A 9,431-nucleotide genomic window follows, 5' to 3' on the forward strand; every position below is an offset into this window, starting at 1 on the left:
ACCAGTCCGCAGGTGATGGTAGCACCGCGTCCTATCAAGCCCCTGGTGTTATACCTGGCCGCCACGCCTCACTCAGCCAGCGCGGCACTGGTGGCTGTCCGAGAAGGGTGCTAGCACGAGGGCCCGCTGAGCGACGCCACGTCCCCCGCCAAGACGACACGGCTCTAGGACGGCACCATGATACGTCTCCATCGTATCTATAATTTTTTATTGTTCCATGCCAATATTATTCAACTTTCATATACTTTTGGCAACTTTTTATACTATTTTTGGGACTAACATATTGATCCAGTGCCCAGTGCTATTTCCTGTTTGTTGCATGTTTTTTGTTTACAGAATATCCATATCAAACGGAGTCCAAACGGGATAAAAACGGACGGAGATTTTTTCGGAATATATATGATTTTTGGGAAGAAAAATCCACGCGAGACGGTGCCCGAGGTGGCCACGAGGCAGGGTGGCGCGCCTGCCCCCTAGGCATGCCCCTGACCCTCGTAGGCCACCCGTAAGGCGGTTGATGCCCTTCTTCCTCCGCAAGAAAGCTAATATCAGGATAGATATCGTGTCAAAATTTTAGCCCAATCGGAGTTACGGATCTCCCGGAATATAAGAAACGGTGAAAGGGAAGAATCTGAGGACGCAGAAATAGAGAGAGACAGAGAGACAGATCCAATCATGGAGGGGCTCTCGCCCCTCCTGTGCCATGGAGGCCATGGAGCCAAGGGGAAACCCTTCTCCCATCTAGGGAGGAGGTCAAGGAAGAAGAAGGAGGAGGGGAGCTCTCTCCCCCTTGCTTCCGGTGGCACCGGAGTGCCACCGGGGGCCATCATCATCACCGCGATCTACACCAACACCTCTGCCATCTTCACCAACATATCCATCACCTTCCCCCTCTATCTACAGCGGTCCACTCTCCCGCAACCCGATGTACCCTCTACTTGAACATGGTGCTTTATGCTTCATATTATTATCTAATGATGTGTTGCCATCCTATGATGTATGAGTAGATTTTCGTTGTCCTATCGGTGGTTGATGAATTGCTAGGATTGATTTAATTTTCTTGTGGTTATGTTGCTGTCCTTTGGTGCCCATCATATGATCGCGCACGTGGATCACACCATAGGGTTAGTTGTATGTTGATAGGACTATGTATTGGAGGGCAAGAGTGACAGAAGCTTCAACATAGCATAGAAATTGATGCATACGGGATTGAAGGGGGACCAATATATCTTAATGCTATGGTTCGGTTTTACCTTAATGAACGTTAGTAGTTGCGGATGCTTGCTAATAGTTCCAATCATAAGTGAATAGAATTCCAAGTCAGGGATGACATGCTAGCAGTGATGCATACTTTTTATTTACGTAATCTTTATTATCTTGCAAACCTATCCAACAACACCTACGAAGTATTTATAGTTTCATACTTGTTCTAGGTAAAGCAAACGTCAAGCGTGTGTAGAGTTGTATCGGTGGTCGATAGAACTTGAGGGAATATTTGTTCTACCTTTAGCTCCTCGTTGGGTTCGACACTCTTACTTATCAAAAACTGTTGCGATCCCCTATACTTGTGGGTTATCAAGACCTTATTCTGGCGTCGTTGCCGGGGAGCAATAGCGTGGGGTGAATATTCTTGTGTGTGCTTGTTTGCTTTATCACTAAATAATTTTTATTTGTTGTTCTTAGTTTTTCTTTATCTTTAGTTATGGGTAGGAAATGCAAAATACCAAAAAAAATTAGTTGTACCTACTAAACCAATGGTTGAAGAACCACTCAAAATCTATCACACTACTGAAGCTTATTACTTGGATCATCTTCGATCCCTATGTGCTCGTGCTGAAACCCTAACTAGCTTAGTTGAGGGAAAATCTTTAGATGAGCATGCTTGTTTTTTGCGACACCGAATATCTGAAAAGGGAAAACTTTACTAGATCAAATTCATCGTTTGCAATTGTATGCTTGGAATTTATGTGAAATATGTGATTATACTTGTTGTTCTGAAGACCCTAAGAAACACCTTCCCTACCAATGTTTGTTTAGTGATAATGGAATTGTATCCTCTTATGCTAAGGGTGTTTATAGTTACTATGATGTTCAACAAATTGAAGAATTTGTTGCTTTTAAGGGTGCTTACGAAATTGCTTCTTTGATTGAAAAGTATGATGCTACTCTTTACAAATCTGAAAATTTTTCCATACTTAAATATTGCTATGCTAATTATGCTTCTAATGCATATGTTGAACCATATATTGAGTACTACTCCGCTATCCAAGAAGAGACTAATATTTTGCAGGAGTCTATGGAAGAAGAAATTAATGAAACTGTGAGCTCATTGGATGAAAAAGATGAGGAGGAGAGCGAAGAACAAAAGGAGGAAGAGCGGATTAGCTACCCGTGCCCACCTTCTAATGAGAGTAACTCTTCAACTCATACATTGTTTAATTTCCCTTCATGCTTACTAGAGGATGATTGTTATGATGATTGTTATGATCCCGTTGATTCTTTTGAAATATCCCTTTTTGATGATGCTTGCTATGCTTGTGGCCAAGATGCCAATATGAATTATCCTTATGGAGATGAACTTGCTATAGTTCCTTATGTTAAACATGAAATTGTTGCTATTGCACCCAAGCATGATAGTCCTATTATCTTTTTGAATTCTCCGAACTACACTATATCGAAGAAGTTTGCACTTATCAAGGATTATATTGATGGGTTGCCTTTTACCACTGCACATGATGATTTTTATGAATATAATATGCATGTGCTTGCTGCTCCTACTTGCAATTATTATGAGAGAGGAACTAGATCTCCACCTCTCTATGTTTCCAATATGATAAAATTGCAATAAACTGTTTATACTATGCATTGGCCTTTACTTTGTGTGCATGAATTGTTCTTTTATGACATGCCTATGCATAGGAAGAGAGTTAAACTTCGTCATTACATTATATATGTTACCTTGTGCTCACCACTAAATTACAAATCATTGTTAATTAAAATTGTCTTTGACATACCTTGGGATCCGGGTGGATCCATTAATTGAGCACTATATACCTAGCTTAATTGCTTTAAAGAAAGCGCTACGAGGGAGACAACCCGGAAGTTTTAGAGAATCATTTATTTCTGTTGAGTGCTTTTATATAGTTTAAAAACAACAAAAATAAAGAGGGGAACCCAAAACTTTTTCAAAAAGAAAAGCGAAAGTGAGAAAGACAAGCATTGTTGAAGTGGGAGCTAGCCTTGAACTTTGTTCATGCTCACGGAAACTTTGTGAATCTTGATTACAGAAACTTTTCAATAAAAATAATTATCCCCTTGCACAATTCCTTCTATTATAAAAATAATGTGCTAAGGTTTGCCTTTAGGATGTTTACATTTGCTTGATGGTTTGTACGGTGCAAGACAGAAACTTTGGCTGTAGTGCGCGATTTTAATTTTTTTTTCTGGAACACCAACTGGTTATGATTCTTTTTGAACTGTCTTCCTATACAAATATTTTATTTTTCCTAATTTTTGTATAATTTTTCAAGTATCAGAAGTATGGTGAATGTTCATATTATTACAGACTGTTCTATTTTAGACAGATTCTGTTTTTGATGCATAGTTTGCTTGTTTTGATGAAACTATCGATTCATATCAGTGGATTAAGACATGAAAAAGTTATATTGAAGTAGACACAATGCAAAAACAAAATATGAATTGGTTTGCAACATTACTTAGAGTAGTGATTTGCTTTATTATACTAACAGATCTTACCGAGTGTTCGATGATCGAGAAGGTCTCGATGTGAGGAGAAGGAAGAGAGGCAAGAGCTCAAGCTTGGGGATGCCCGAGGCGCCCCAAGTAAATATTCAAGGAGATTCAAGAAACTAAGCTTGGGGATGCCCCGGAAGGCATCCCCTCTTTCTTCAACAAGTATCGGTATGTTTCGGGATTCGTTTCGTTCATGCGATATGTGCAAACTTGGAGCGTCTTTTGCATTTAGTTTTCGTTTTTATTTTATGCACCATGCTGGTATGAGATAGTCCTTGGTTGATTCATAGAATTCTCATTGCACTTCACTTATATCTTTTGAGTATGGATTTATAGAAGGCTTCATATGCTCCGCTTATATCATTTGAAGTTTGGCTTGCCTGTTTCTCTTTACATAGACAACCGCCATTTGTAGAATGCTCTTTTGCTTCACTTATATTTGTTAGAGCATGGGCATATCTTTTGTAGAAAGAATTAAACTCTCTTGCTTCATTTATATTTGTTTAGAGAGATGACAGGAATTGGTCATTCACATGGTTAGTCATAAAATCCTACATAAAACTTGTAGATCACTGAATATGATATGTTTGATTCCTTGCAATAGTTTTGCGGTATAAAGATGGTGATATTAGAGTCATGCTAGTGGGTAGTTGTGGATTAGTAGAAATACTTGTGTTGAGGTTTGTGATTCTCGTAGCATGCACGTATGGTGAACCATTATGTAACGAAGTTGGAGCATGAGGTATTTATTGATTGTCTTCCTTATGAGTGGCAGTCGGGGACGAGCGATGGTCTTTTACTACCAATCTATCCCCCTAGGGGCATGCGTAGTAGTACTTTGCTTCGAGGTCTAATAAACTCTTGCAATAAGTATGTGAGTTCTTTATGACTAATGTTGAGTCCATGGATTATACGCACTCTCACCCTTCCACCATTGCTAGCCTCTCTAGTATCGTGCAACTTTCGCCGGTACCATAAAACCACCATATACCTTCCTCAAAACAGCCACCATACCCACCTATTATGGCATTTCCATAGCCATTCCGAGTATATTGCCATGCAACTTTCATCATCATCATATACATCACTTGAGCATTCATTGTCATATTGCTTTGCATGATCATAAGATAGCTAGCATGATGTTTTCATGGCTTGTTCGTTTTTTTATGTCATTGCTATGCTAGATCATTGCACATCCCGGTACACCGCCGGAGGCATTCATATAGAGTCATATCTTTGTTCTAGATGTTGAGTTGTAATATTGAGTTGTAAGTAAATAAAAGTGTGATGATCATCATTATTAGAACATTGTCCCACGTGAGGTTATCAAAATAAAAGTGGCCAAAGAAGCCCCCCCCCAAAAAAAGAGAGAGGCCAAAGAAGCCTACAAAAAAGAAAAAAAATAAAAAAGAAAAAAATGAGAGAAAAAGAGAGAAGGGGCAATGTTACTATCCTTTTACCACACTTGTGCTTCAAAGTAGCACCATGTACTTCATATAGAGAGTCTCTTGAGTTATCACTTTCATATACTAGTGGGAATTTTCATTACAGAACTTGGCTTGTATATTCCAACGATGGGCTTCCTCAAATGCCCTAGGTCTTCATGAGCAAGCAAGTTGGATGCACACCCACTTAGTTTCAGTTTGAGATTTCATATACTTATAGCTCTAGTGCATCCGTTGCATGGCAATCCCTACTCACTCACATTGATATCTATTGATGGGCATCTCCATAGCCCGTTGATATGCCTAGTTGATGTGAGACTATCTTCTCCTTTTTGTCTTCTCCACAACCACCATTCTATTCCACCTATAGTGCTATGTCCATGGCTCACGCTCATGTATTGCGTGAAGGTTGAAAATTCTGAAGCGCGTTAAAAACTATGAACCAATTGCTTGGCTTGTCATTAGAGTTGTGCATGATGTGAGTATTTTGTGTGGTGATGATGGAGCATAGCCAGACTATATGATTTTGTAGGGATAACTTTCTTTGACCATGTTATTTTGAAAAGATATGATTGCTTTATTAGTAGGCTTGAAGTATTATTGTTTTTCTGTCAAATGATAGACTATTGCTTTGAATCACTCGTGTCTTAATATTCATGCCATGATTAGATATGTGATCAAGATTATGCTAGGTAGCATTCCACATCAAAAATTATCTTTTTTATCATTGACCTACTCGAGGACAAGGAGGAATTAAGCTTGGGTATGCTGATACATCTCCGTCGTATCTATAATTTTTGATTGTTCCATGCCAATATTATTGAATTTTCATATACTTTTGGCAACTTTTTATACTATTTTTGGGACTAACATATTGATCCAGTGCCCAGTGCCAGTTCCTGTTTGTTGCATGTTTTTTGTTTCGCAGAATATCCATATCAAACGGAGTCCGAACGGGACAAAAACCGACGGAGATTTTTTTGGAATATATATGATTTTTGGGAAGAAAAATCCAGGCGAGACGGTGCCCGAGGTGGCCACGAGGCAGGGGGTGCGCTTGCCCCCTGGGCGCACCCCTGACCCTCGTGGGCCACCCGTATGGCGGTTGATGCCCTTCTTTCGCCGCAAGAAAGCTAATATCCGGGTAGAGATCGTGTCAAAATTTCATCCCAATCGGAGTTACGGATCTCCTGGAATATAAGAAACGGTGAAAGGGAAGAATCTGAGGACGCAGAAACAGAGAGAGATAGAGAGACAAATCCACTCTCGGAGGGGCTCTCGCACCTCCCGTGCCATGGAGGCCAAGGACCAGAGGGGAAACCCTTCTCCCATCTAGGGAGGAGGTCAAGTAAGAAGAAGAAGGAGGGGGGCTCTCTCCCCCCTTGCTTCCGGTGGCACCAGAGTGCCACCGGGGGCCATCATCATCACCGCGATCTACAACAACACCTCTGCCATCTTCACCAACATCTCCATCACCTTCCCCCCTCTATCTACATCGGTCCACTCTCCCGCAACCCGTTGTACCCTCTACTTGAACATGGTGCTTTATGCTTCATATTATTATCCAATGACGTGTTGCCATCCTATGATGTCTGAGTAGATTTTTGTTGTCCTATCGGTGTTTGATGAATTGCTATGATTGATTTAATTTGCTTGTGGTATGTTGCTATCCTTTGGTGCCCATCATATGATCATGTGCATGGATCACACCATAGGGTTAGTTGTATGTTGATAGTACTATGTATTGGAGGGCAAGAGTGACAGAAGCTTCAACCTAGCATAGAAATTGATGCATACGGGATTGAAGGGGGACCAATATATCTTAATGCTATGGTTGGGTTTTACCTTATGAACGTTAGTAGTTGCGGATGCTTGCTAATAGTTCCAATCATAAGTGCATAGAATTCCAAGTCAGGGATGACATGCTAGTTGTGGCCTCTCCCACATAATACTTGCTATCGGTCTAGTAAAGTAGTCAATTGCTTAGGAGCAATTTCGCAACTCCTACCACCACTTTTCCACACTCGCTATACTTACTTTATTGTTTATTTATCTAAACAGCCCCTAATTTTTATTTACGTAATCTTTGTTATCTTGCAAACCTATCCAACAACACCTACGAAGTATTTCTAGTTTCATACTTGTTCTAGGTAAAGCGAACGTCAAGCGTGCGTAGAGTTGTATCAGTGGTCGATAGAACTTGAGGGAATATTTGTTCTACCTTTAGATCCTCGTTGGGTTCAACACTCTTACTTATCGAAAACTGTTGCGATCCCCTATACTTGTGGGTTATCACACCGCTGAAGCCTCGACGACGCCAACAAACGACCAAGCCCCACAAGACGATGCTCCTGATGCCGACGCTGCCCCAACAAGCGACCAAGCTCCTAAGGTCCCACAACCTCAGGAGGTGCAATACTCCACCAACACTTACGCCCTCGTCGAGCACCCGGTGTACTTTGTCAGCACGGTATTGCATGATGCACGGGCAAGCTACCCCATGCCGCAGAAGCTCTCGCTCGCGCTCCTCGTCGCCTCCCGCAAGCTGCCCACTACTACCAAGGCCACCCCATCAAGCTCGTCTCAGCTTACCCCCTGGAAAGAGTGCTCCAGAGCCCCAACGCCGCAGGGAGAGTCGCTGAATGGAACTTCGAGTTGCAGGCATTCCAATTGGTGTTCAGCACCACCAGGGTCATCAAGGGGGCGACACTCGCCGGTTTCATGGAGGAATGGACCGACTCTCTAGGGCCCGAAGCAGGTGAGGGCCGATCCCTCTCACCAGGAAGCGAGGCACCGGACAACTGGGTCATGTACTTTGACGGCGCCTTCGCATGTTAGGGAGCGGGGGCTGGAGCCGTGCTCATCTCGCCCACTCAGGACAAGCTCTATTACGCTGTGGAGCTCTGCTTCCAACATGGCGAAAAGGTCTCCAACAACATCGTGGAGTACGAAAGCTTGATTGTCGGTCTTAAGGCTGCGGCCACCTTTGGGCGTGAAGCACCTCACCATCAAGGGCGACTCCCAGCTCCTCGTCAACTTCTCCAACAAAGTATACGAGCGGAAGGATGAACACATGGAGGCATACCTGGCACAGGTATACAAAATCGAGAAGCAATTCTTGGGTCTGGAACTACAGCACGTGCCACGTGGCACGAACAAGGAAGCGGACGACATCACCAAGAGGGGCGTCCTGACGCCTGCCTCAGGAGCCTGGTGTCTTCAAGGAGCGGCTCTTCAAGTCCTCAGTTGCCCCTCCTGCTACGGGTCCAACATTGCCCCAGGAGGAGCTCCCCCCAGCACCCCTCTTAGGAGCCCCCTCTTGCGGCCCAAACTCGGGAGCGCGTCTGCTCCTCATGCTCGAGCCTCAGGAGGGGTGCTAGACCGAAGAGCTCAAAGCGTATCTGCTTCAGGGAACCCTGCCGGAGAAGGAGGAAGACGGGGAGCATGTGGCTCGACAGGCTACTGCCTACTGCATTCAGGATGGTGAGCTCTACCGAAAATGACCGAATGATGTTTCCTTGTGATGCATCTCCAGGGAGCAGGGGTGTGATCTATTAGCTGACATACACGGTGGAGACTGCGGGCACCACTCATCATCACGCACCTTGGTGGGCAAGGCATTCCACAGCGGATTCTACTGGCCCACGGCACTCAGTGACGCTGCCGAGCTGGAGAGAACCTGTGAAGCCTGGCAGTTCCATGTCAAGCAAATCCACCAACCTTCTCAGGGCCTCGAGACCATCCCACTCTCATGGCGTTTGCGGTCTGGGGGCTTGACATCTTGGGCCCATTCCCCCGAGCGCCCGGAGGCTACCGCTACCTTGATGTCGTCATCGACAAGTTCACCAAGTTGGCGGAGGTGGAGCCCGTCCACACCATCCCAGCTGGCTCGGCAGTCAAGTTCGTCGAGGGCCTCGTGAGCCGGTTTGGGGTCCTCAATCATATCATTACCGACAACTGCTCACAGTTCACTAGTAACCTCTTCAAAACATACTGTACTAACCATGGAACGCAGATATGCTGCGCTTCCATGGCGCACCCTAGGAGAGAAGGCCAAGCCGAGCGTGCCAATGCGGAGGTTCTGAGGGGCCTCAAGGCAAGAACTTTCAAGAAGAATCTTGAGGCCTGCGACAGGGGTTAGCTGGACGAGCTCCAGTCCGTGTCATGGTCCATCTGCACCACCGCGACCAAGCCGACCGGCGAGACACCTTTCTTCCTCGTCTACGGAGCCGA

This window comes from Triticum aestivum, chromosome 3A (genome assembly GCF_018294505.1).
Source record: "Triticum aestivum cultivar Chinese Spring chromosome 3A, IWGSC CS RefSeq v2.1, whole genome shotgun sequence".
NCBI classification, from domain to species: Eukaryota; Viridiplantae; Streptophyta; class Magnoliopsida; order Poales; family Poaceae; genus Triticum; species Triticum aestivum.